The sequence below is a fragment of the Sorex araneus genome, chromosome 2 (genome assembly GCF_027595985.1).
Source record: "Sorex araneus isolate mSorAra2 chromosome 2, mSorAra2.pri, whole genome shotgun sequence".
Lineage (NCBI taxonomy): Eukaryota > Metazoa > Chordata > Mammalia > Eulipotyphla > Soricidae > Sorex > Sorex araneus.
Genome location: NC_073303.1, coordinates 278,502,035 through 278,527,394, shown reverse-complemented (window position 1 = coordinate 278,527,394; position 25,360 = coordinate 278,502,035). Strand labels below are relative to the sequence as shown.

Genomic DNA, 25,360 nt, shown 5'->3' with positions numbered 1-25,360 from the left:
CACGTGCTAGACTCTGGTGAAAAGCCGAACACCAGCAGGGTTCTCGACTTAACGGAGTTTACGGTCCAGCACCGGGACCAACATCTCAGCAGTTCGCGCGGGGCCGTTACCTCTGCTCCCCGCTTCCCTGGGGAGGCAACGCCTAAACGGCACCACAGACAGCAAAGAACGAGGTAATTTATGGGTCCTGAAGCCCCAGCGTGGAGAGAAAACAAGTGACCGCTGACCAGGCAAGTGGCTGGGGCTCGACGACTAAGGACAGACGTGTCCCCGGGGGTCACTGCTGCTTCCGCAGCCGAGACTAGAAGCCAGCAACTAGGACGCTTTGAATATTTAGTTTATTATAAAATAGTTTATTTTGGTTTGTGGCTCACACTAAGGCTACGTGTAACAGTTCCCTCTCCAGCCCCCATTTTCGGGCCTAATTTAGCTTTGTGTCACCTCACCCCTCGCCCCTGACACCTTCTAGGGACAAGACTAGGGGTGCAGAAACCAGAAGGAAGCTGGCAGGGCGGTCGGGCCGGGGAACGGGGGTGACGTCGGGAAGCTGGGGAGGAAAACCGTTCCGCAGCTGAGGCCGGCGAGCCTCAGCGCCCTCCAAGCCCCCCACGGCCCTTGATTGAGAGCCGGGCCTGTCCAATCCCAGCGCGGCGCAGCCCGCTCGCGCGTCAGGGGTGGGTGGGAAGGGGAAGAGGGAGCCAATCAGACGGGCCCGGGCGGGGGCTTCCTGTCTGTGCGCTCCTCCAGGGGCCTCGCGACCCGTCGGTCTCGCGGCCCCGCCCGCCCCTCGCCTACGCCCCGCCCCTCGCCTACGCCCCGCCCCTCGCCCGAGAGCTACGCGGCGGCGAGCGGAGGTCTCGTGCCGTAACGGCCATCGCGGAGGCCGTGGCGGCGTCCCGGTGCCCTCGTCAGGTGAGCCGGGGCCGTGGGGGCACGGCCGAGAGAACGCAGGCGGCCCTGCCGGCGGACGGACTCCCAGACAGCCTTTCCTTTTCCCGTTCCGTCCCTACAGTCGGTTACTTGCTGCGTCGCTTCCTCTTCCACGGCGAAGTTGGCCCCGGGGGCGCCGTCTGCCGGCCCGGAGCGGAGCCGGAGGGGGCGGGGAGGCCGCTGGGCGGCCTGGGCGTCTGCCGGCCGCGGCCCCGCGCCGCGTCGCGCCCGCTGCCCGGGTGCCTGCGCCGCTCGGCCTCGCCGTGCGCCCGGGGCCGGTCGCCGGCGGAGCCGCGAGGGCCGGTGTGCGGCGGCGTCCGCGCTGCCCGGCTTTCTGGGCGCCGGCAAAAAGTCCAGTCGCCCGTCGCGGCGTCATCCGAGGCCGGGAAGGTAGGGACGTGGTAGAGGAGGGAAGGGGTGCACCCTCCCCCCCCACCGAGCGGCGGTCTGGGGGAGTCGGGGAGTCGCGCCCGGTGCCCGGGGAGACATCCTCGGGGCGCGCCCTCCGCGCTCCCTCGCCGCCCCGCGCCCGCGGCGTCCCGGGAAGCTGCGGCTTCCTTCATTGTATGGAGCCGGCGAGCGCGGGGTGGGGGTGTGGGGGCGACGGGAGCTGTGGCCTCGAATTGCAATAGAGTCGGCAAAAAAGGAAAAAAAAAGGGCTGGGTCGGTTTCTGTCACCTTCCTGGAGTGTCTTTCACGAGAGTTGAGCTTGCCGTTCGGAGCCGGACTTGATGTTGTTCAGGGTCGAGTACCCTAAGGATAAGTGCTGCATGTGGGTCAGTGGAGTCCAGAGGAACTAACATAAAATAATTATTTTCGGTATAGTTTTTTTTTTTTTAAATAAAACACATTAGAAGTTAGGGAAGAAGGAAGTGAAGGAGAATTTTCTCAGGCGCTTTTGAGTGGAGAGCCAGGGAGCTCGGTCTGGTCAGATCGGGTAAGTGTTGCAAGAGGTATTCATTATTTAATGTTTGATAGATCAATGGGAAATCAGCCATGCGGTTTATGAAGCACCTGGAAAGCCTTGTGGCTGAAAAGCCTGCCTTCGAAGAGGTCACAGAATAAATAGGGAAATAATCCAAGAAGGCGATACCGTTTGCTTCTTTGGTGATTGTCAGTAAGGTTCACTTCTCCAATAATGGTCCCACAAATTGGTAGAAAGTCAAGAAATGTGTATAACTGGTTGAATCGGTAGTAGTTTCATTTCCTCTTGACCACCACCGTGGGAATTTCTTCGTTTGGAAAATATAGATGTATAGGAATTTGCTCTAATTCTATAAACAGGTTGCTGTGCTTTTTCACGTTAAGTTTTAAATTAATTGCAATTAATTGCTTTAATTTTCTAAGCATTTTTCACTCTACATTTTGGAGGCACTTTTAGGTCCTTGTAAATAACCCTTAAAGCATACATAGACTGTTTTGCTAGATATTTAGATATTGCTACAGGGTTGGGTTTTTTTTTTTTTGACACTTAGGAAATTAACCTCCCAGGCTCAAATTGATTGTTAGCAAGACTAGTAAGTCCAGAAGCAGTTCACTTTTTTCCCCACCATAGTAAAGTTTTATAGTTTACTTCCTCTATAATAAAGAAGAATATAAAAATTTGTTTACATAAGCAAACGAGTAAATGATTTAGTTTAAAATTGGAGAAAATTCTTAAAATCAAGCATTTGACAACTTCTTCATAATTACTTTGCCAGCCAACTGGTAAGACCAGAAGACAGTAGAGATTATTTAAGTCTTGCTCTTCAAGCCTGTGTTCTCCCTTGAACACTTATCTTGCTTGTCTCAATGCTTCTGTGTTTGCTAACTTCTGCTCTGGAGAAGCCTGTGTTCTTTGTCAAACATGTACTTCTCCCTCTTTCTGACCTCATATCTTTCTAAAAAAATCCCAGTAAAATGTATTGCTTCAAAAAATAGAAAAGAAGAAAAGATTATTAAAGGTAGTACTGTTTTGAAGATGATCCTTACTTGAAAGTAATCTAAAGACAAAGTGGACAATTTACCTTGGAAACTGCTTCCTTATGCTGACTTGTTTGGTGATAGCTTCCATGCTTCAGTTTTCTACCAAGATACAAATCTTGGTTTTACTTTTTGCTTTCTCTTTCCACATAACGTTGACCAATTTTCATCTTTCTTTGAAACGTTTTTGAACACTGCCTCTTTTCCACCAGCTTTTAACTGTGTTTTCTGTTTGCCTGCCCTGCCTGTTATGCATAAACTTAAGCAAAGAATGTTTGAGATGCACTGTTACACCAGCCATAGCTCCCTGTTTTATAGATAGTTTAGAATCCTTAATCCTAAAGCAATCTGCTTAAAATATTTTTCTTTTCGTCCTGCCAACTCTGTTCCTGCGTAGGAATTGTCTGTCCTCATCAGACCTATCTCAGTTATTTTAGATTGTGGTTTTCTTTCTTCACATCTGTTGAGACTTTTAATGCCTATGCGTAGCAGCCTGTTTTTTTTTTTTTTTTTTTGGCTTTTTGGGTCACACCCGGTGATGCACAGGGGTTACTCCTGGCTCATGCACTCAGGAATTACTGCTGGTGGTGCTCGTGGGACTATATGGGATGCTGGGAATCGAACCCGGGTAGGCTGTGTGCAAGGCAGAGGCCCTACCCGCTGTGCTATCGCTTCAGCCCTAGCAGTCTGTTCTTTAAAGTAAGTTTTACACCTTAAGTTATCCAGACAGCAAATCAGGTCAGGTATTGTTTCATTTTGGGTTCTTTAGCACAGCCTTCCAGATCTTTTTGTTCCTGTGAGTTGTTACTTTTCTTCAAGCTCAGAGCTCTTTAATCATTCTTTTGTTTGTAAATCATATTATGGAACAGAATTGTGGGAACATCAGAGTCCAATCTTCTGTTTTACTGATAAAGAATGGGAATCCCATACAGAGTAGTTACATAAAATTCTAATGATAGTGGTAGAACTGAGACTCAAACCTAGATTTACTGCTTGGTTTCTCAAGTTTTATGTGTTTTTAAAAATGAAACTACCATTCATGTCTTGCAATGTAATTTTTGCATTGTTGGATTTACATTATTTTGTATTCTCATAAATAAAACTGTATGAGGACAGAGGTTCTTGGACTATTTAAACAGTAACTTAAAGTCGACTGTCTTTTACAATGCTCACTAGATATAGTAATGGCACAATAGGAATATATTGTCCTCTGTGTAGTTGACTGACCCTAGAAAGTGAAAGAGTTACAAGTTTTACTACAGCAAATCAGTTTGGAACTCTTTTTTTTTTTTTTTTGCTTTTTGGGTCACACCCGGCAATGCACAGGGGTTACCTCCTGGCTTTGCACTCTGGAGTTACTCCTGGCGGTGCTCAGGGGACCATATGGGATGCTGGGAATTGAACCCGGGTCGGCCGCATGCAAGGCAAATGCCCTACCCGCTGTGCTATCGATCCAACCCCTCAGTTTGAAACTCTTGAACAATATTTGGGGTCCTTAAAAGTAGATGTGAACAGTGTAATGGTTTGAAATAAACTAGATTGATCAGATAGCTGAATTTATTGATCTAGCTTAGTGCTGTTTTTCTTCTTTTGATTATTAGACTAATTTTTTTACATTTTGTTACCTTCTGTCATTTTGTCTAGAACTAGATTATTGAGCAGTCTGTTTATTGAACAAAAACTTTTTGAAAATCATTTGTTTCATCTGGGAAGTTAGAAAACTTAATATATTTGTACTTCACATGCTTTCCTCTTCAAAGTTTGTTAGTAACAGTAACATTGGGATTGCCATGTTTTTTTTTCCCTCTAACATTTCCCCTAACTCTTAACAAGAGTGAGTGATATGGACAGATAGCAGAGAAAAGATTAAAGGGGAGTATCTCAGGAGGACTACTTTACTGGATCCCTCTTTACTGTTTTGTTTTTTTTTTCCACACTCGGTTTCGGCTCTGTGCTTGAGCTTTGTTCCTCGTGGTATTTTGGGGGACCATATCGTGGTGCTAAGGCTTAAACCCTGACCTATCTCTTTTCTGGTTTGAAGAGGTTAAAATTAAGCCATGTATCTACTTTCCATTCATCCATTCTTCATCCCATCTTTCTTCCCTTCCTCCATCCCTTCCTCCCTAGTGGTGCTCAGGATCTACTCCCAGCTCTGTGCTCAGGGTTTCTTCTGTCGTGCTGAAGGGGTGCATGCAGTATTGGGGTTCAAATCCAGCCTCCTGTAAATATGATCTCAGCCCATTCTCTCTGGTTCTTTAATCTTTTGTTTATGATGGCCTATTTTTATTTAAATGAATTGTCTACAAAAATAAACTGTTGAGGCAATGTTAGTTCTGTTTATTTATTTAGAGCTGCAATTAAGAATATCTGATCTTGACATAAATATGGTCTAAATAATTTCTGCTTTTGTCCAGATAGTGGAATGAAGCCATTGGACTGACTTGGGGAGATTTGTTTTAAAGATGTATGCCTCTGGGTCAGAGCGATAATACAGCGGGTAGGGTGTTTGCTTTCCTTGCTACTGACCTGAGTCCCACCCTAGCACCCTGTGAGTCCTTGAGCCCTGCCAGGAGTAATTTCTGGAGTGAGAGCCAGGAGTAAGCCCTGAGCAATACAAGGTGTGCACTGCCCCCTCCCCACCTTCCCCCAAGGGATACCTGGGCCATAATAGCTGAAAACAATATAAATGTCCATCGGCTGATGAATGAGTAAATAAACTTCATATCCAAAGAATGGGTTATTAGCAATAAAAAGGAAATGAGGTAATTAAGGATATTTTAATACAAATCCTAAAATATGTTAAATGATGGGATTTGGAGAGATAGTACAACATGTAGAGTGCTGGTCTTGCATTTGGCTGATCTGAGTTCTGTTCTCCGCATCCTGTATAGTCCCTCAAGCTCTTCTGGGAATGATTCCTGACTGTAGCGCCAGGAGTAACCCCAGAGCATTGCTGTGGGGTTACGAAACAAAAAATGCTAAATGAAAGAAAGATGACAGTTACAAAAATGTTAAAAAATTAATAAATATTGAATTTATAGAAATTTATTGATGCTTAAAACCAAAGATTCATCCTTTTTAGAAGACAGACTAGAATCTCTCTGACAGAAAGGTGAGCATTAGGCATGACTGAAGTCAGATAACCTACAGAAAACACTTGGATTTGGTAAGATATGCTCTGCATTAAGATCCTTAGGAATGCCTCTTATTTGATACCCTTAACTCTGGCAAACAAGTAATTGCTTCTTATTAACGAATAAAAAGAGCTTTTATTCAGAATCACATTTTAGACACTTTTAAATATGAGCAGACAGTTTAAGATACATGAGGAAAGTTTTTTGGCATAAAGAGACCAAAACAAATAGAAAATTTAGAATACCCAGTGCAAAACAGTAACAAAAGAGCTCCTAAAAATTGGAGTGTAATAGTGAAAAGAAAAACTTCAAGGATATTAAAGAGTGGGGGCTCTTGTATAAAGTAGAGGAAAAGATGGAAAAATGGTGAGAAAAGATAAAAAATTAGTCAAGGGACTAATTTCCAAACGGAAGTGCCAGTGGGAGAGAAAAGAATAGAGAAGAAATATCAGTGAAAAAAATACTCAAAATCTCCAGTCGATATGAAGGATATACAAGGCATTGGTTGAACTCTACAAGAAGACTCCCAACCCCATCAAAAAATGGGGGATGGAAATGAACAGAAATTTCCTCAAAGAAGAAATCCTAATGGCTAAAAGACACATGAGAAAATGCTCTACAGCCCTAATCATCAGGGAGATGCAGATCAAAACAACAATGAGATATCATTTCACACCACAGAGACTGGCCCACATCCAAAAGAACAAAAGCAACTGGTGTTGGCGTGGATATGAGGAGAAAGTGACTCTTCTTCACTGCTGGTGGGAATGCCGACTGGTTCAGTCCTTTTGGAAAACAATATGGACAATTCTCAAAAAATTAGAAATTGAGCTCCCATTTGACCCAGCAATACCACTCCTGGGAATATATCCCGGAGAGGCAAAAAGGTATAGTAGAAATGACTATACCTTTTATTTCTATGTTCATTGCAGCACTGTGTACAATAGCCAAAATCTGGAAAAAAACAGAGTGCCCAAAACAGATGACTGTTTAAAGAAACTTTGGTACATCTACACAATGGAATACTATGCAGCTGTTAGAAAAGATGAAGTCATGAAATTTGCATATAAGTGGATCAACATGGAAAGTATCATGTTAAGTGAAATGAGTCAGAAAGAGACAGATAGACATAGATTGCACTCATCTGTGGAATATAAAATAACAGAGTGGGAGACTAACACCGAAGAGTAGTAGAGATAAGGATTAGGAGGTCTGCCCCACAGCTTGGAAACTGGCCTCACATGCTGGGGGAAAAGGCAGCTCAGATAGAGAAGGGAACACCAAGTAGAGGATGTTGGGAGGACCCATTTGGGTTGGAAGACGCGAACTAGAAGTAGACTCTAGACTGAACATGAAGGCCACTCAATATCTCTATTGCAAACTACAACACCCAAAAGGAGAGAGAAAAAAAGGGAATGCCCTTCCACATAGGCAGGGTGGGGTGGTGGGAGGGATACTGGGATCATTGGTGGAGGTGAATGGGCACTGGTGGAGGGATGGGTAAACGATCACTGTATGAGTGAAATGCAAACACAAAAGTTCATAAGTTTGTAACTGTACATCACAGTGATTCTCTAATAAAAAATTAAAAAAAGAAAAAGAAAATCTCCAGAATTGAGGAACATAATTTTGTTGCTTGAGATCTCTTGGTTGTCAGGAAAATGAAAATAGATAAATGCTTTCAGTCATGTTCTATTGAGGAAAATGGGACACAAACCCATACTTATTACAATATAATTTATGAAGTATTTAATCTGATTAATCAGATGTTAAGAAATGTGTTTCACTAGACATTGCAGTCCTGGTGCTGGAGAAGTAGCTGAATGTCTGAACCACATACTTTACATGTAAAAGGACCAAATGTTTCCTATCCTGCTGAACCATTGAGCTTGGGCCCTGGCCCATTAAAGTGAGGCAATTGAGTATGAGTTAATCTGATGTGACTGGCATTCTTTACAAACAAAGGGAAAATGAAGACATAGATTTGGACACCAACATGGACAGAGGGGGGAATAGTTATTTACAAGACAAGGAATTCTTAAGGCTGTTGGGAACTAGGAAGCAGTCCAGAAAGAGATACTTCCCTAGTGCCAAGGAAGATGGCATTGGTCAGTAATGTTGATTTCAGACCTATGGTTTTCATGATGTTAAGATGAATTTCTGTGTAAGCCAACCTAATCTGTCTTAACTTTGCTACTGCTCCCTCAGAAATTAATACTAGATGGGGAACTAAAATCATTAAGGGAACACAGAAGTATCAGAATGGTAATGGTAAGAAGTAATTACTAGGCTTAATAGTTGGGATTATAAAGTTGAGATTTCTAAAACTTGGAAGCTTGTTGAGTGGACCTAGTGAGCTGGAATTTAAAACTTCTGATGAATTACTGCCTGCTCAGGAATTAAGGTATTTTAGAACATTTAAAACTGGTATGAGAATGGCTGGAAAAACACAAAATTAAAAAAAAATTATTTAAAAATGTTGGGCACCGTGGTTTACAGTATTGTTAATGGTAGGGTTTCTGAAACACATCTTTTCCATTTCCTACTCTCTAACTAAAGTGTCCACTTCCTTCCACCATTGTCCTGGTGTATGCTGCTCCCTCCCTCCCAGCCCCTGTGCTTCCTACTGAAAATCAATTCTCTGTTTCTGTTGCCTTTGACCATTTGTTATTCCCCTCATATGTTTCTTTATATTCCACATGTGAAAGATCATCCTGTGTCTGTCCTTGACTAAGCTTTACTCACCTTGATACTCTCTAAATCTATCCACATAACAGATTGCATGTGATTCCACTTTATAGCTAGTCATCTCTTCTTGGACACTTGGTTTGTTTCCAGTAACACACTTTTTTTTTTGCTTTTTGGGTCACACCCGGCAATGCACATGGGTTACTCCTGATTCATGCACTCAGGAATTACTCCTGATGGGGCTCGGCGGACCACATGGGATGCTGGGGATCAAACCAGGGTCTGCCGAGTGCAAGGCAAACGCCCTACCCGCTGTGCTATTGCTCCAGTCCCCTACACAAATACTTTTAATGGAAAAGGGTTTCTATTTCCACAGTGAGTATTGTTGGTTGATGTGGCCCTAATTTCCCCTTCTTTATTTTCCAGTGTCTACTTCTTCTTATTGACAGAGTATATGGAAGCTGCATTACATACAAAAGAAAAAGTGGTCTAGAGAATTCCCATCCCTCGGCGTTGCAGAATGGAGTAGAGAGGAGTAGATTTGAAGAAGTCAAGGAACAATAGCTTAATTACCCATACACACAGTCATAGAGGTATGTCATCATGAAACATCAGAAAACTGGACAAAGGAGAGCCAGTTAATTTCCAGGATATTGGGGGAATGTGTTAAATTATAGTCAGTATTCTCAAATACAGCTCAACAAATTAGGAGACAACTGGGGAGAAATTATTTCTAAGTTGCTTTGTTCTTTATTTGGATTTATTAAGCATAATGTAGAATGAAAATATTTTGAGACATGTAATATCTCCAAATATTTCTCTTAGAAAACTGGTGTTGGTTTGTTGTACCCATTAAAAGGAAGAAGTAAATATCAATGAAAGAGGAAGATAAGATAGGTAAATAGGAAATGAAATTCTCAAGAGGCAAGGGGTATTCCTAAGTGTGAAAGCTCACCCTAATTAGAATATCCCTAAATCAAAGAAATGGAGTATTCGGTGAATGCAGGCTAGATTACAAAAAAGTACAGATTTAAGCAGTAGAGAAGCTTAGTTTTGACATGAAATAAATAATTACCTGCTTATGTGCACACTTGTGTTTTATGTTTATATGTGCTGTTTGGGATTAAACCCAAATGTCTTTACCACTGAGGCCCTTAAATCTTTTTTTTTTAATGTAGGAGTAGTGCTATTTATTCAGCCATTGATTAAGTTGATTGAATTGAGCATGAACTCCACATTACTTTTTTTTTTTTTAATGAATTACCGTGAGATACAGTTACAAAGCTTTCATGTTCGAGATTCAGCTGTACAATGATCGAACACCCATTCCTCCACCAGTGCACACTTTCTACCACCAGTGTCCCCAGTATGGCCCCCCCATCCCAGTCCTCACCTTGCCTCCATGGCAGACAATTTCCCCATTACTCTCTACTTTTGGAGGCCCTTAAGTCTTAATTTAAGCAGTTGAAAAAGTGTTCTAAGTCTTTTATTTGCTTAAGTTTTTATTTTGGTGCTAGGGATTAAACCCAGAGCCTCATGTATGGTTTTTATTTTGAATTTTCTGGAATTATTTTTCTTTCCTTGCGTTTTACATGTAATCTTCCAGTTCTCTGATTTTAAATAGTACATATAGCTAATTTTTAAATTTCTATCTCTAGGCAGTACCTCTGCTCTGAGTTCCAGAATAATACACTTACTCATTTTTTGCTGCCTGTTAAAATTGGCTCACAAATTCAGTGACTTAATAATTTATTTTTGCTTTTGGACAGAACTAGGTGGAGATATTCCATATGGAGCAAAGTCTAGGTTGGCTTAAGGAATAAATTTTAGGACAGCTTTTTCACATTGTTGATGGATTGGAGTTAACAGTTGGCTGGGAGCTTCATGATTGAGTTGGGTGCCTTGGTTTTTCCACATGGATCTTTTTTCTCCACATGGATGCGTTTTTGCACACATTGTGGTTTACAGTACTGTTGCTGATAGGGTTTCATGAATAACACTTGACCACCTTTCAGCGCCACCTCCTCCTGGTTGATTGCTTTTCTCCAGTCCCCTCTTCTCATGTTGTTTCCATAGTCTTTGGGCATTTCTTATTTCACCATTATATGTCTTTATATCCTGCAAATGAGATTACCTTCTCTGTTAGTCTCTCCCTCTGACTAAATTCACTCAGCATGATACCCAGGTCCCTCCATATAGCAGATTTTATGGCTATCTTTTCTTATGGCTGAGAAATATTCCATTGTGTTTATGTGCCATAGTTTCTTTATCCAGTCATCTATTCTTGAACACTTCAGCTGTTTCCAGATTTTGATTGTGTGGACAGTGGTACAAGGACCATAGGGGTGCAAATGCTTTTTTATGTTTTGTTTTTGGGTCTTTGGGGTTTATTCTAAGAAGTGGGGTTGCTGGAGCAAATGGAAGCTCAATTCCTAGTTTTTTTTTTTTTAGGAATGTCAGTCTGTTTTCCAGAAAGGCTGGACCAGTTTTGACATTTTCACCAGCCGTGAATAAGAGTTCCTTCCTCCCCACATCTGTGCCAGCACTGGTTGTTTTTGTTCATTTTGATGTGTCCCAATCTCTGTGGCATAAGATGATATCTCATTGTTGTTTTGGTTTACATCTCCCCGATTAGTGATGCAGAGCACTTTTTCATATGCCTTTTGGCCATTTGTATTTATTTCTCCTTTGATGAAGGTGCTATTCATCTCATCCCCATTTTTTAAATGGGGTTGGAGCTTCTTTTAAGTTCTACCAATGCCTTATATATATCTTGGACATCAACCCTTTATCATATGAGTATTTGGTAAATGATTTTTCCCATTTCTTGGGCCATCTTTGTGTCCTGGTCTTCATTTCCTCTGAGGTGCAGAAGCTTCCTAGTTTACTGTAATTAGTCCTGTTTGTTTGTTTGCTTCCACTTCCTTGGTCAGGGATCTTATTCTTTTTTTTTTTTTTTCAGCTTTTTGGGTCACACCCAGCGATGCTCAGGGGTTACTCCTGGCTTTGCACTCAGGAATTACTCCTGGCGGTGCTTGGGGGACCATATGGGATCGAACCCGGGTCGGCCACGTGCAGGGCAAACGCCCTACCCGCTGTGCTATCGCTCCGGCCCCAGGGATCTTATTAAACATGCCTTTACCTGTCATGGAGAGTTCTGCCTATGTTTTCCTGTACGTATCTTTTAATTTATAAAGTGGTTTTGGAGGACCATAGAGATAGTACAGGGATAAGGTGCTTTCCTTTGCACACAGCTGTCCCAGATTCTATCGCAGCACCACATGTGGTTTGCCATTTACCCTCAGTAGAGATCCCTGAGCCTACGTAGAGGTAGGAGTAAGTCCCAGCACCGCTAGATATGGCCCCAGACCTCTTTACTCCTCTTTCTTTTTTTTTTTTTTTGTTTTTGTTTTTGGGTCACACCTGGCGATGCACAGGGGTTACTCCTGGCTCTGCACTCAGGAATTACTCCTGGCGGTGCTCAGGGGACCATATGGGATGCTGGGATTTGAACCCGGGTCGGCCGCGTGCAAGGCAAACGCCCTACCCGCTATGCTATCACTCCAGCCCCTCCTCTTTTTTTTTTTTTTTGACTTATTGAACAGTCCTCAGGGGCCCTGGGGACCATTCTAGTGATGCTTACTTGGACATTACTTGAATCCAGCAGTAGACTGCTGCTTGGGCTCAGCAGTGCCAGAGGCACGGCATTTGGTGTTGGGTATTGAACTCACGCCCTAGTATGTGCTCTAGCCCTTTGAACTATTTCTTTGGCACACCTCTAAATGGATCTTCAATTACATGAGCTCTTTGGACTTTATACAATGATGAGTAGGCTCAAAGAGCATCTCTAGAGTGTCTGGCAGAAGCTGCAGAACCTCTTTTTTTGTGGGGGCGGGTGAGGTCACACCTGGTGTTACACAGCGGTTACTCCTGGCTCATGCACTCAGGAATTACTCCTAGCAGTGCTCGGGGGACCATATGGGATGCTGGAAATCGAACCCAGGTCGGCTGTGTGCAAGGCAAATGCCCTACCCACTCTGCTATCACTCCAGCCCATGCAGAATCTCTTAATGAGAGCATTTGAAAGTTGCAGGGCTTCATTTCTGCATAGTCTACATTTAGGGGTCAAAGGTTAATGGACATTCTATTAAGAGGTAGTTTCTAAGTCCTATTGTAAGGTAGGTCAGAAAGATAACTGCATGCTGACGGCACTTTTTGTGTGCAGGAGACCTGGGCTTAAACTCCAGTATTGCGTACGCACAGAGCTGGAAATAGCCTGAGCACTGCTAAATGTGGCCTCAAAATAAAAGAAAGCAAAAAAATCATAGAGTAAGCAAAGCTTTTGGGTTTGGGGGTTACTATTTCAGCAATCTTTGAAAAATATAATGCCACTTATATTACAGTTTGCCACATTTATGTGTCAGGCTGTTTGTTGGATAGTACTACTTGGATATCTACATAACATTTAAAATTTATTAATTTAGGGACCCTCCATCGGTATTTGGTGAGTGTGCAGATCTGATGGGTCAGTGCTCAGTCCTGGAGCTGTACTGCTCAGGGCCTAATGATCTAGTGGTCTCCAGGCTAACTCTGGGGTCACACCTGGCACTTCTTGAGGGGCCCATGGAGTGCCAGGGGTTGAATATGGGCTCTAGTACATGCCACAGGTGTGTTGTGACATTTGAGCCATATCACATAGTTTTTTGAGCTTTGGGACAAGCATACTCTGGGTTCTCTTACCGGTTTTTTTGTTGTTTTTTGTCACACCCAGCAGTTGGTGCTCAAGACTTCTGGTTCTGCGCTTAGGAGTCAGTACTGGTGGTGCTCAGGGGAACATATGGGATGCCAGGTATTGAACCAGGGTTGGCCGTGTGCAAGGAAAGCATCCTACCTGTTGTACTACTGCACCAACCCCTGGATTCTATTACTTGTAGTGTAATTCCATTCGTGCCATTTGTTCAGTTATCAGTCATTTCTATTTTATTAAATGCTGTTGTTATATGCCCAGTGACTAAAGAACCTGATTTCTTTTTATTATGCCCCATAGACTTTTAATTCATCAACAAGTCCTATCCTTCTGCATCCAAATGCATCTCGAATTCATCTACTCTTTAATAATCAAATCCAGCCTCTAAATTGCTATAATCTCTTTGGTTGCATGGTTGGCCTCTTAACTGTATATCCTATATTCTTTCTCTTTTTTTTTTGCTTTTTGGGTCACAGCTGGCAATGCTCAAGGGTTACTCCTGGCTTTGCACTCAGAAATTACTCCTGGGGGTACTCAGGGGACCATCTGGGATGGTGGGGGTTGAACCCAGGTCAGCTGTGTTCAAGGCAAAACCCTACCCCCTGTACTATTGCTCCACTCTTATCCTATATTCTTTCATGTGTATATGGGAAGGGGAGACTTCTGAATTATCTTGTTTTTTTTTTGTTGAGATATAATTTATATATTTATTTCACGGTGGTTCACTGTATTAACTGGTTTTATTAGTTGTGGTAAAATACACATAACACAAAATCTACCCTTCTAACCATTACTAAGTGTGCAGCTGAGTATTTTTAAACCACATTTTTAAGTGTATCACTGTATCACTGTCACCTGTTGTCCATTGATTTGCTTGAGTAGGCACCCGTAATTCTCCATTTGTCCTTGTCAAGTGCTAATGTAGCACGATGGTGTATTGTGGGCTCTTTCAGGGTCAGGGGCATGAGGACCATTGTTGTTACTGTTTTTGGCATATCGAGTACACCATGGGTAGCTTGTTGGGCTCTCCGAGAGGGACGGAGGCTTTGGGGCCTCTGATCGCCTTTACAGGTGTTCCCAGTCTACCGAATGTAAGCTTTTGGTTGACTGGCATGTTGTAACGATCTGCACACTGACAAACACCTACCTGCCTGCATCTCTGGGCAGCTCCTGGGACATCTGCAGCCTCAGGTTGATCTCCTTGAGGTTGATGGAGTATGCCCAGAGCTGGTTGAGCAGCTGGCAGAGCAGGACCCTATCGCGGAGGGTCTGTGCCAGGTTGAACACCTGTGCTGAGTCCCAGGTCACCCGGTGGTTGGCTGACAGCACCCTACAGTGGATGAGCCACTGCTGCCACTCTATGTCCAGTGGTGCTGCGACCTGGCCTGGCTGGGGCAGACGGCGATCCTGCAGCCGCTACCGTGGTTTCTCCGTGCCCCACTGATGCCATTGTGTCTGAATCTTGCAAAACAGCTGGTGGTGTCCATCAAGAATCAAGCGTAGAGTTCCAGCAGAGATCATACGTAGAATTCCATGCCTGGCGTCTGAGCTGCATGTTGTCTAAGGCGAGACGGTGAGCCAGGTTCAGGAGAGCTCGAGGGGTTTGGGCGGGGTCAGTGCCATCATTTTTCCAATCAAATATGGGTGGTAATTATGGAAAATGAGTAGGGAGTGTCTTATGTGTTGCACGGTTTAGGAATATGTTCACTCATACATGAGGCTAGGCCCAGGTGTGTGGAAAGCAGCATGGAACGTGGAGGTGGTTGGGTTGTGGAGGTCGGCTGCCAGGGCTGGGTCCCTTGGGGCGGGGAGGGCTCTCACCCACCCCCATCTGTGGTGTCCCGAGTGAAAACAGCCTGGCGTGAAGTCTGGTGGCATGGTTATGGGGGCCTCATTGTATGCTCCCTTCCAGGAGAAGCAGCTGTGAGTTCTGGACGGTGGCCGATGAGAAGATTCATTTTTAAGTGTACAGTTGAGTATTATTAAACCACTTAAACCAGTATTGTTAAACCAGTCTCCAGAACTTTTCATTTTGTGAAACTGAAACTCTACCCATTAAATAGTCCTTTATTCCTTCTTGCCACTTGGTTTGCTCTCCGATACCTTATTAAGTGGAATCATATGTTATTCATTTCTTTGTAACTTTTATTTTACTTAGTATGTCTTCAAAATGCATCCATATGGTCATGAAAATTTCCTTCCTGGGCACTGGAGAGTATAGATGGTAAGGTGCTTGAGAGTCTAGGAGGTAAAACACTTGCCTTGCACGTGGTTCATTCTGGTTCGATCTTGGTGCCGAATATGATCCCCTGACCACTGCCAGGGATCACTCCTGAGCACAGAGCCATAAATAGCCCCTGGGTACCTCTAAGTGCTGCTGCCTCCTCCCCTCCCCCCATTAAAAATATTTATTTGGTTTTTTTTATTTGGTTTCTGGCCACACCCATCGATGCTCAGGGCTTACTCCTGACTATGCTCAGGAATCACTATTGGCAGTGTGTAAGGCTGGTGTCCTACCCACTGTATTATCACACTCTGGCCCATCTTTCCTTTTTAAGACTAGTAATCATTACATAGATAAACTCACAATGCATACCTCGTTTATTTCTCCTTATTTTTAAATTTTTTGTTCAGAAACAGTGATTTCTAAAAGTCTAGATAATTTGTACTTAGGGGTGCAGTGTTGCCACCACCAGAATGTTGGTATCTCTCACCCAGATCCATAGGACCCTTTTTCAGCACTTTCTGTTCTCCCTTGCATACTGCAATTTGTACCTCTTAATGTGTTAGAAGACCAGTTCTTTGACACAATTAATACTTGTACTAACTTTCTATAGAAGGCAAACTCACAGTATTCCATTAGTATGAAAATAATGGAATTTTTTTAGGTTTCAAATTGACTAATTTCAGTGCCCAGTGAGACTTAAAAGCCCTTCACTCCAAGCATTCGGCTCTGGATTTCCTCCTGAGCTGTCAAGAGACCATTTGTTGGGGATGGAGTCTGAACCCCCACGTTTCAAGTCACATGCTTGCTCCACTGATCTATCCCAGAAGCATAAATATACGGCTAGTCCATTGTTAATGTATATATGCCTCTTGGAGTGCCCAGCAAACTACCGAGGGTATCCCGCCTGCAAGGAAGAACCTGGCAAGCTCCCCATGGCATATTCTATATGCCAAATACAGTAACAATAACAGGTCTCATCCCCTGACCCTGAAAAGAGCCTCCCAATTGCTGGGAAAAATGAGTAAGGAGAAGCTGCTAAAATCTCAGGGCCGGGACGAATGGAGACGTTACTGGCGCCTGCTCCAAATAAATCGATGAACAATGGGATGACAGTGAATGTGTTAGAATATTTAGCTATGGAAAATGCTGCATTGAGCATGAGTTTGCAAATACCCTTTCTAGTTTCTCCTTTCAGGAATTGTTGGGTCATGTAGTAATTCTGTATTTATTTATCTGTTTGTTTGTTTATTCTTTTTGGGTCACACCTGGTGATGCACAGGGTTTACTCCTGGCTCATGCACTCAGGAATTACTCCTGGGGGTGCTTGGGACCATATGGGATGCTGGGAATCGAACCCAGGTCGGCTGCGTGCAAGGCAAACGCCCTACCTGCTGTGCTGTCGCTCCAGCCCTGTTTATTTAATTTTGAGAACCTACTGCTATTCACAGCATTTGCACCATTATTTATTCCACGGAATTTTTTCCACATTGTCACCAACTCTTGGTTTTTTTTTTTTTTTTCAATCTTGGAGTATTGGAGGGGATGATGGGTAATGCGTGGGAACCCAGAGCTTTTCCTGCAAAGTAAACACTCCTGTACCATGAACTATCTTTCCAACCTCTCTCGTTTTTATTTTGATCAAAGTTCTCGTACTGGTTAGGGAATGATTTCCCACTTTGCTTTTGATTTTTCTTTCCCAAATCTGCTATACCCTTTTGTATGCTTTTTGGCCAGTTGGAGAAATGCCTAAGTTTAATTTTTGTTAAGTTTTAATTTTTGCTTTTTGGTTTTTAACCCACACCCAGCAGTGGTTCATGACTACTCCCAATTCTGTGCTAGGACTTTGCTTTGCCTTGGCACGCAGCCGACCCGGATTCGATTCCCAGCATCCCATATGGTGCCCTGTGTACTGCCAGGAGTAATTCCTGAATGCAAAGCCAGTAGTAGCTCCTGTGCATCGCCAGGTGTGACCCAAAAAGCAAAAAACAAAACAAAAACAGTAACAAGTCTCAAAATGGAGACTTTACTGGTGCCTGCTCAAGCAAATCTATGAACATGGATGACCGTGCTACTTTGTGTCAGGGATTGAACCTAGGACCTCACATATGCAAGTAAGGTGTTCTGTTGAGCTTTATCCCCAGCCCCAGATGTATTTATATTGTTTTGTGGTTTTGGTCCACACCTAGTGGTTGGGGGCTGTTTCTGGTTCTATGCTTGGCAGTGGTAGCAGTGGTGCTGTCTTCTCATTGTTCTTGAGGGACCATGTGATGCACAGGATCGAACTGTTGTTGGGGTATTGAGCTGGAGTCTTAACCCCCAGTACTATGTTTATGTCCCCTAGACTTAATTGGTAGTTCCTTCCCTCCTTCCCCTTCTTTCTTGTTGAGTTGACTGGAATTTGCACACTTACAGCTCTGATTGTCCCCTTGTCATCATGTGCCTCCCCTCACCCCCCAGCAGATTGCACATCAGGTTGTGGTGCTTGCACACTCAACCATGGTGCCCATGAGTTTTGTATTCCTTTAGTTGTAGTGTCTGCACACATGTTCTTGGGGGTTCTCTTCATTGAGGCACACGAATTATGGTTACGTTGTTCACTAGGGGGCTCTGCAGTGCTCACCAGGGGTTGCACTTCTTGGCTGTGGTGCTCACATATCTTGCCAACCAGGGGTTGTACTTCTTGGCTGTGGTGCTCACATATCTTTTTGGTTGTGGTGCTTGCTGGTTATTGCTCCCTTTTTGGGGTGCTCACATGCACCTGACAAATAGCACACAGTTGTTCGGACCATGTGTGGTGCTTGTAGGACACTGAAGAGTTGAGTTCATGAATGTATGACCACTGTGCCATAATCTTTTAGGTCCAGAAATACAGATATTAATGAACACTTGTAGTTTGTGTCATAGTGTATGTTGGATTCGAGCTACCCTGCTTAAAACCTTTTTAGTTAGGAATTGGAGTGATGTACAGTCAGTGAGTTGTGTTGCTTATTTTGCACACAGCCACTCAGGTTCAATCCCTGGCACCACATACAGTCTACTGAGCTCGGCCAGGAGTGACCCAAACCTGTGTCTCCTATGTGCAACGCATGCAGTCCAGTGTGTTCAGTGTCTCTCCAGGCCCTGTTCACACCTTTTTCTAATTTAAAAGAATGTTTCTATTCCTTTTACTTTACTTTGTGCTCTTCTTTTTGCAGTGACTGGGGGCTGCACATTGGTTGTGGTGGTTGCATGTGTGTTGGTTTTTCTCACTGGGTGTTGCAAGTTCCATTGTGGTGCTTGCACATGTGTTTATCTGGGGCACACTTAGTGCTTTGTATTAGGGTTGTAGTGTTTGATGGGGGGGTCACTGTAGTATTCACATGTATTGGCCTTGAGGGGGCATCACATTCCTGGCTGCAATGTTTGCTGTGCTTGCCAGGGGTCACACACTCTTTGTTGCATTGTATATATACACTGATTCTGTGCCAGAAAGCACACACTGTTTTGGCTATGGGTGTTCCAGACAGCAGAGCCATTGGGAGACACTGGTTGTATGTGGGTATTACTGGGAATTGAACTCATATCTCCACATTTTCAGGATAGGTAGTTTTAACCACTGAGATATCCCTGAGGCCGTGTGTGTGTGTGTGTGTGTGTGTGTGTGTGTGTGTGTGTTAGGTAACCACATCCAGTGGTGGTCTGGGTCTGGGTCTTCTTACTTAAATACTTAACTATTGAGTTCCAAACAAAAAAAAAAATTCAGCCTCTCAGCGAAGTAACTCATTTTCTCAGTCCTTTATGACAGCACTGATTTGATAAATCTATGACAAGATTTATCAAATCTCTGTTGTTTTTTAAAAATAGTGAATGCTTCACAAATTTGCATGTGATTCCTGTATAGGGGCTATACTCTTCTTTGTATTGTTCCAATTTTAGTGTATATGCTGCTGGTGCAAGGCCATGATCTCTTTTTTTTTTTTTTTTTTTTTTTTTTTGCTTTTCGGGTCACACCCAGCGATGCACAGGGCTTACTCCTGGCTCTACACTCAGGAATTACTCCTGGCGGTGCTGGGGGATCATATGGGATGCTGGGAATTGAACCTGGGTCGGCCGAGTGCAAGGCAAACGCCCTGCCCACTGTGCTATCGCTCCAGCCCCATGATCTCTATTTTAATAAGAATTTTGTTTGCTTTATTTATCTCCTCTGCTGGAGATCTTTCTTATTATTATATCTCGATAGCACCCTGCTAATGCTAGTGTACAAAAGTCATCTGTAAATCTGTTGAATGAGTGAGTGACTATTACACAGAACAGACTGAGGTGGAAATCCTGGAATGAATTATAACCAAGGGCTTCTATCATAATTTATGTGAATTGATAATTCACATAATTTATGTGAATTGATGAGGGCTTGAGTTTAGTGGTGGCTACTAATAAAAAAAATGAATGAGTAATGGTTTAGAGGAAAATCTACTACAATTACTATGCAGCTTAACAGGGAACCTTAACAGGAATATATGAATAAATTGTGATTTGTATTTAACAGAGATTAGTAAAGGAGATAAAAGATGGCATTTTGAAAATAATGTTGAGTCACAATTGATGTTGACTGAGGTGATAAGACATTCAAGTGAAAATGCCAAGGACTAGGCACTTGAATTAGGGAACACAGTTGGAATAAGCAATTTGGGAATCGTTTGGCCCGAAGGTGATAAGGTAAAGTCATAAAAATGGTTGATCTATTGAGAGAGCGGGTCTGTATTGAAGAACTTTGACTTCAGAGTAGATAAAAGAGGAGTTTCAAAATGGAGACCAGGAGTAAGTGTAAGTGGAGAGGGAGGAGGAGAACCAGTTTATTACAGCATTAAGGAAACCAGCAGACAGTTTTAGAAAGAGGGGTGGTTAGTGTGACTGTCTCTAGTATGGCTATTCATTTGAAGGCTTCCATGGAGATTATAAAATAGCATTATTAATATTTAAAGGTTTCTGTAGGAATTAATAACATTGTATTAAAAGCTCTTAGCAAATGTTCTCTGTGCACTAAATGTCAGTGAACTTTTTGCAGTAGAATACAGTGATATATGCAGTAAGGTATAAAGAAGGCAGTAAGAAATTTGTAGGAGAAAAGAAATGGTTTTTTGTTTGTTTTGGACCACACCTGGTGATGGCTCTGGGCTTTCTTACTTCTGGTTGTGCTCATGGGACCATATGAGATGCCAGAGAATGAACACAGTTGCCCCTTTGAAAGGCATTTAAAATAACTTAAGAATAAGTTCTTATATAACACTGAAATAAAATGAAGGTATGTTTAAAATAGAAGCTTAGTTTACTATGTCAACATTAGAGCATCTGCCATTTTTTGGTAGTGAAACTTAGTTATGGGTAATATGGCAAAATTTCAGTTCTCTTTTATAGATGCCTCAGAATTCCGTGTCCAGATAAGAGAACCATTTACACAAAGAAAAGATGCAGATTTATTGTTTTTTGTTTGTTTTGTTTTAAATCATTCTCGTCTCTTTGAAGTTTGTATTATTCAAGCAACCGTGGTGTTTATCAGGACAGACTTTAGTATGCCTTCATTGCTTCAGTGATCAGTGTTTTTTCCTCATGCTGTGTATTATAATAGAAAAAATTTGGGGGGGTTAGGGGTGGGCTTCGGGAGGGCTTGGGCCACACCTAGCGGTGCTTGGGGGCTGCTTGGGACTACACTCAGGGAACCATTATGTTGGGATCAAACCAGACCTACATGCAAAACATGCTCTCAGCCCTTTGAGCTGTCTCTCTTGCCTTATAGTGATCTATATAAGACTTAGTAATGGCCCAGAAGTACTGCTTAGAAGGCCCAACCTTCAGCCCCACTCTAGGTGGAAACAAAAGATTGAAGGGATAGTACAGAAGGTAAGGTGCTTGCCTTTCATGCTACCCACCTTAGTTTGATTTTGCATATGGCATATGGTTCCTCTGAGCACAGCCAGGGGTCTTTCCAGAGCATTACTAGGTATGGCCCAAAACCCAAAATAAACCCAAACAGAACAAACCACACTGAGACGAATAAAATGAAGGAATGGGGGGAAAAAGCTAGGTTGCAGTATAAATTGATGAAAAGTTACCCAGTTATAATGGTATTAAAGTTTATAGTGTGATACACAGTTACTGTACACCTCTGCCTCCAAAGTGCTCATGACCCCCCCACCCCACCAGTGTGCTGCTATCCCTAGTCTGATTTTTATTCCCCACATTTCTCCCCCCCCTATTTATTACAGAATTTTATAATATAAGACCACAGGTTTGTCATTGTTTGGTACTGTTTTCTAAGTTTGTCTTTGTTCTACAAATGAATGAGATCTGGTATTTGTTTTCTCTCTGATGTACTTCATTAACATGATACCCACCAGTTTATCCTTTTTTTTTTTATCCAGTGAACTCAACTCTTGTGTTTTCATCTTTTCTTACAGCTGCACAGTATTCTGTTGTGTATCTATACCACAACATTTTTAATCATTTAGCTGTTGTTGGACATCTGAGTTGTTTTCATATCTTGCCTATTGTACTATGTAATGCAGTGAACATAGGTGTGCATGTATCTTTTTAGAAAGTAATTCTTAAAAAAAATGGTTTTGTGTTTTGATTACCATTTTACACTCTTACTATCAACACTTACGGGTTATAATTCATACTTTCACCAGTATTTGTTATTTTTATAGTTTGATAATAGTCCACATTTATGTGAATATTTCATTATAATTTTGATTTGCTTTTCCTAATGATTAATGGTGTTGATCATTCTTACTTGTGCTTATTTCAATTTACATATGTTTGGAAAAAATTTTTTAAAAATCACTAAACACATTAAATCCATTATCCTCCTTTTCCTCTGTTGTTGCTGTTGTTGGGATGGTTTGATTGGCCACACTTGGCTTTGGTGCTGGCGCGTTTAGTGGTGCTTGCTTGGGGTTCTACATCAGGGTGTGGTGCTTGCACATGTGATCTTGAAGGCATCACCGACACATCTTTTAGTTATTTTCCAGTGTGGCAATTTAGTTGTGGTACTTGCACGTTTTTGACTTCAGGGTAGCACAAGGTATTTAAAGAGCTGAGGCCTGACCACAAAGCCAGCAGAGCCTCCAGCTACAAGCAAGGTATTTCTTGGTGCATTGGCCATCAAACACTCTGCTTCTGGCAAGGCAGGTGCTTTAATTACTGAGCCATTCCCAACTTCCTTGGAGAAATTTTTGTTCAGTTTCTATAACTTTTTTAATTGTTTGGGTTTTTGTTGTAAGATTCTATTAGTTGTAAGTTTTCAGGATTCTGTTATCAGATGTGTGACTTGTAAATGTTATTTCCTAGTCCGTGATAGTATCCTTTGATTCATAAAATAATTTAATTTTGATGGAGTTTGACATTTTTTCTTTCCATATCGGAACTAATAAATTACTGGGGCTGGAGCGATAGCACAGCAGGTAGGGTGTTTGCCTTGCACGTGGCCGACCCGGGTTCGAATCCCAGCATCCCATATGGTCCTGAGTGTAGAGCCAGGAGTAAGCCCTGTGCATCGCTGGGTGTGACCCAAAAAAGAAAAAAAAAAAAAAAGAACTAATAAATTGCCAAATCCAGCCTGTGAAACTTTTGCCTTTTTTCTGAGAATTTTATGGATTTAGCACTTAGGGCTGGAGCGATAGTGCAGCGGATAGGGCATTTGTCTTGCACGCGGCTGACCTGGGTTTGATTCTTTCGCCCCTCTCGGAGAGCCAGGCAAGCTACCGAGAGTATCTTGCCCGCACGGCAGAGCCTGGCAAGCTACTCGTGGCGTATTCGATATGTCAGAAACAATAATAACAAGTCTCAAAATGGAGACATTACTGGTGCCTGCTCGAGCAAATTGAGCAACGGGATAACAGTGACAGTGACAGTTTAGGTTTTAGATCCATTTTAGTTTATTTTTGTTTATAGTGTAAAGTAAGAGTCCAACTTTCTAAATTTTTATGTGAATATATGTTTTCATTTCTCTTGAATATAAAGATAGGAATGAAATTCTGGATTTTGGGGCTGGAGAAATAGCACAGTGGGTAAGGTGTTTGCCTTGCACACAGGCGACCTGGGTTCCCAGCATCCCATATGGTTCCCTGAGCACCGCTGGGGGTAATTCCTGAGTGCAGAGCCAGGAGTAACCCCTGTGCATCGCCAGTTGTGACCCAAAAAGCCAAAAAAAAAAAATTCTGGATTTTAAGGTAATTATGTTTTAGCATCTTGAGGAAATGAAAAATTTTTTCAAAACTGGCTGTACCATTTTACATTACCACCAGCATGTTTGAAGATTCTAATTTCACCATGACCTTTTAATCCAGACCACATTATCTCTACAAGTTTATGTCAGTAATTTTCCGATTTGATCTCTTGATAATCTTGCCATTCTGTTTTCCTGCTGCTACCTTTCATCGGTATACTTTTCATACATCGTACTGTTAATGTGTCAACGTTTAGAGATATAAGGGCTGTAGAGAACTAGAGAAGTTAAACATTAATTTTATAATTTATAACACTTGAAAAAGAAATTAAGAGATTTGACACAAAGTCATATACTGTATAATAACTTGTACACTATTTGTATGCTGCTTTCATTTTATTTAACCATGATGTTTTCATTTTGTTTCTGAAGCTCTTTTTTTTTTTTTGAAGCTCTCTTTTTTAACCAGGTCTTTCCGTTTTCTCCCTTAACATGCAATCTGAAAGCAGAAATTGCAGACGATTTGTCAGATGATCCTAGGAATCATGAACAAGGGACCAGGGTGAATAAAACAAAAAAAAGCCAACGCAAGATCGTGTTGAGTTATGCACTCCTTTGGCAGTTAGGACTCAATCCCAGTGGGAACTTCTAAAATACTTGGTCCTTTTCAAATCATGAACTGTCAGATGGACAGGAGCAAATCCATTCCATCTGCTCTGGGTCCCTGTCTGCTCTTACTCTTTTGGCTCTTGTTACCTCTGGCAAGTGTAAGTTGTGTGTATGAGTGTGTGTTTTATTTTGGTTTAGCCACATCTGGCAGTGCTCAGGGCCTACTCTTGGCTCTGCGCTTAGGGATCACTCTTGGCAGGGCCCTGGGGACCACAAGAGGTGCCAGGGATCAAACCTGGGTCAGCTTCGTTCAAGGCAAACACCCTCTGCACTATCGCTCTGGCTCCAAGGCAAGTGTAAGATTTTAATTCTTCCTTTCCCCCTCCCGCCTTGACTTTGCACATAATAACCTACATGGTGGGTTCCCAAGAGATCTCTTCTCAAAGAAACCCCATAGCTGAAAAGAGCAGGAGTCTACAGGAATGAATTTGTGGAACCTCAGTGGCAGAGCTTTTCAACCATTTTCTGCTGGTGATGCTTCCCTTTCCATCGGAGAAGCTTTTTGTGGCCTTCGTTATATATGACTATAATGTAGGTGTGCTAACCAAACATTTACTGAGGCAAGTCATAAAAGAAAATTTATCTTAAACCTTTTGTTGTTGTTTTTGGACCACACCTGGTGGTGCTCAGGACTTAACTCCCAGCTTCTCTTTAAAGAGTGGCTCCTGAGGGGGCTGGAGTGATAGCACAGCGGGTAGGGCGTTTGCCTTGCACGCGGCCGACCCGGGTTCTAATCCCAGCATCTCATATGGTCCCCTGAGCACCGCCAGGGGTAATTCCTGAGTGAAGAGCCAGGAGTA

General features: G+C 42.7%; 1 protein-coding gene and 1 pseudogene across 4 annotated transcripts in view; one reads left to right on the top strand and one right to left on the bottom strand.

Annotated features, from left to right (window-relative positions):
* Positions 1-814: 814 nt before the first annotated feature.
* Positions 815-25,360, top strand: part of NCK1 (NCK adaptor protein 1) — a 64,017-nt gene continuing 39,471 nt past the window's right edge. The window contains exons 1-2 of one of the 4 annotated variants that reach the window (XM_055128625.1): positions 828-912; positions 9,141-9,307. The gene's annotated coding sequence lies outside the window, so the exon portion shown is untranslated. Of the gene's footprint in view, positions 913-1,177; positions 1,321-9,140; positions 9,308-13,523; positions 13,564-25,360 lie in introns of those variants that run through there. The other 3 variants (XM_055128626.1, XM_055128628.1, XM_055128627.1) reach the window with 3 other exon arrangements.
* On the bottom strand, positions 19,524-19,623 carry LOC129402903 (U6 spliceosomal RNA; annotated as a pseudogene).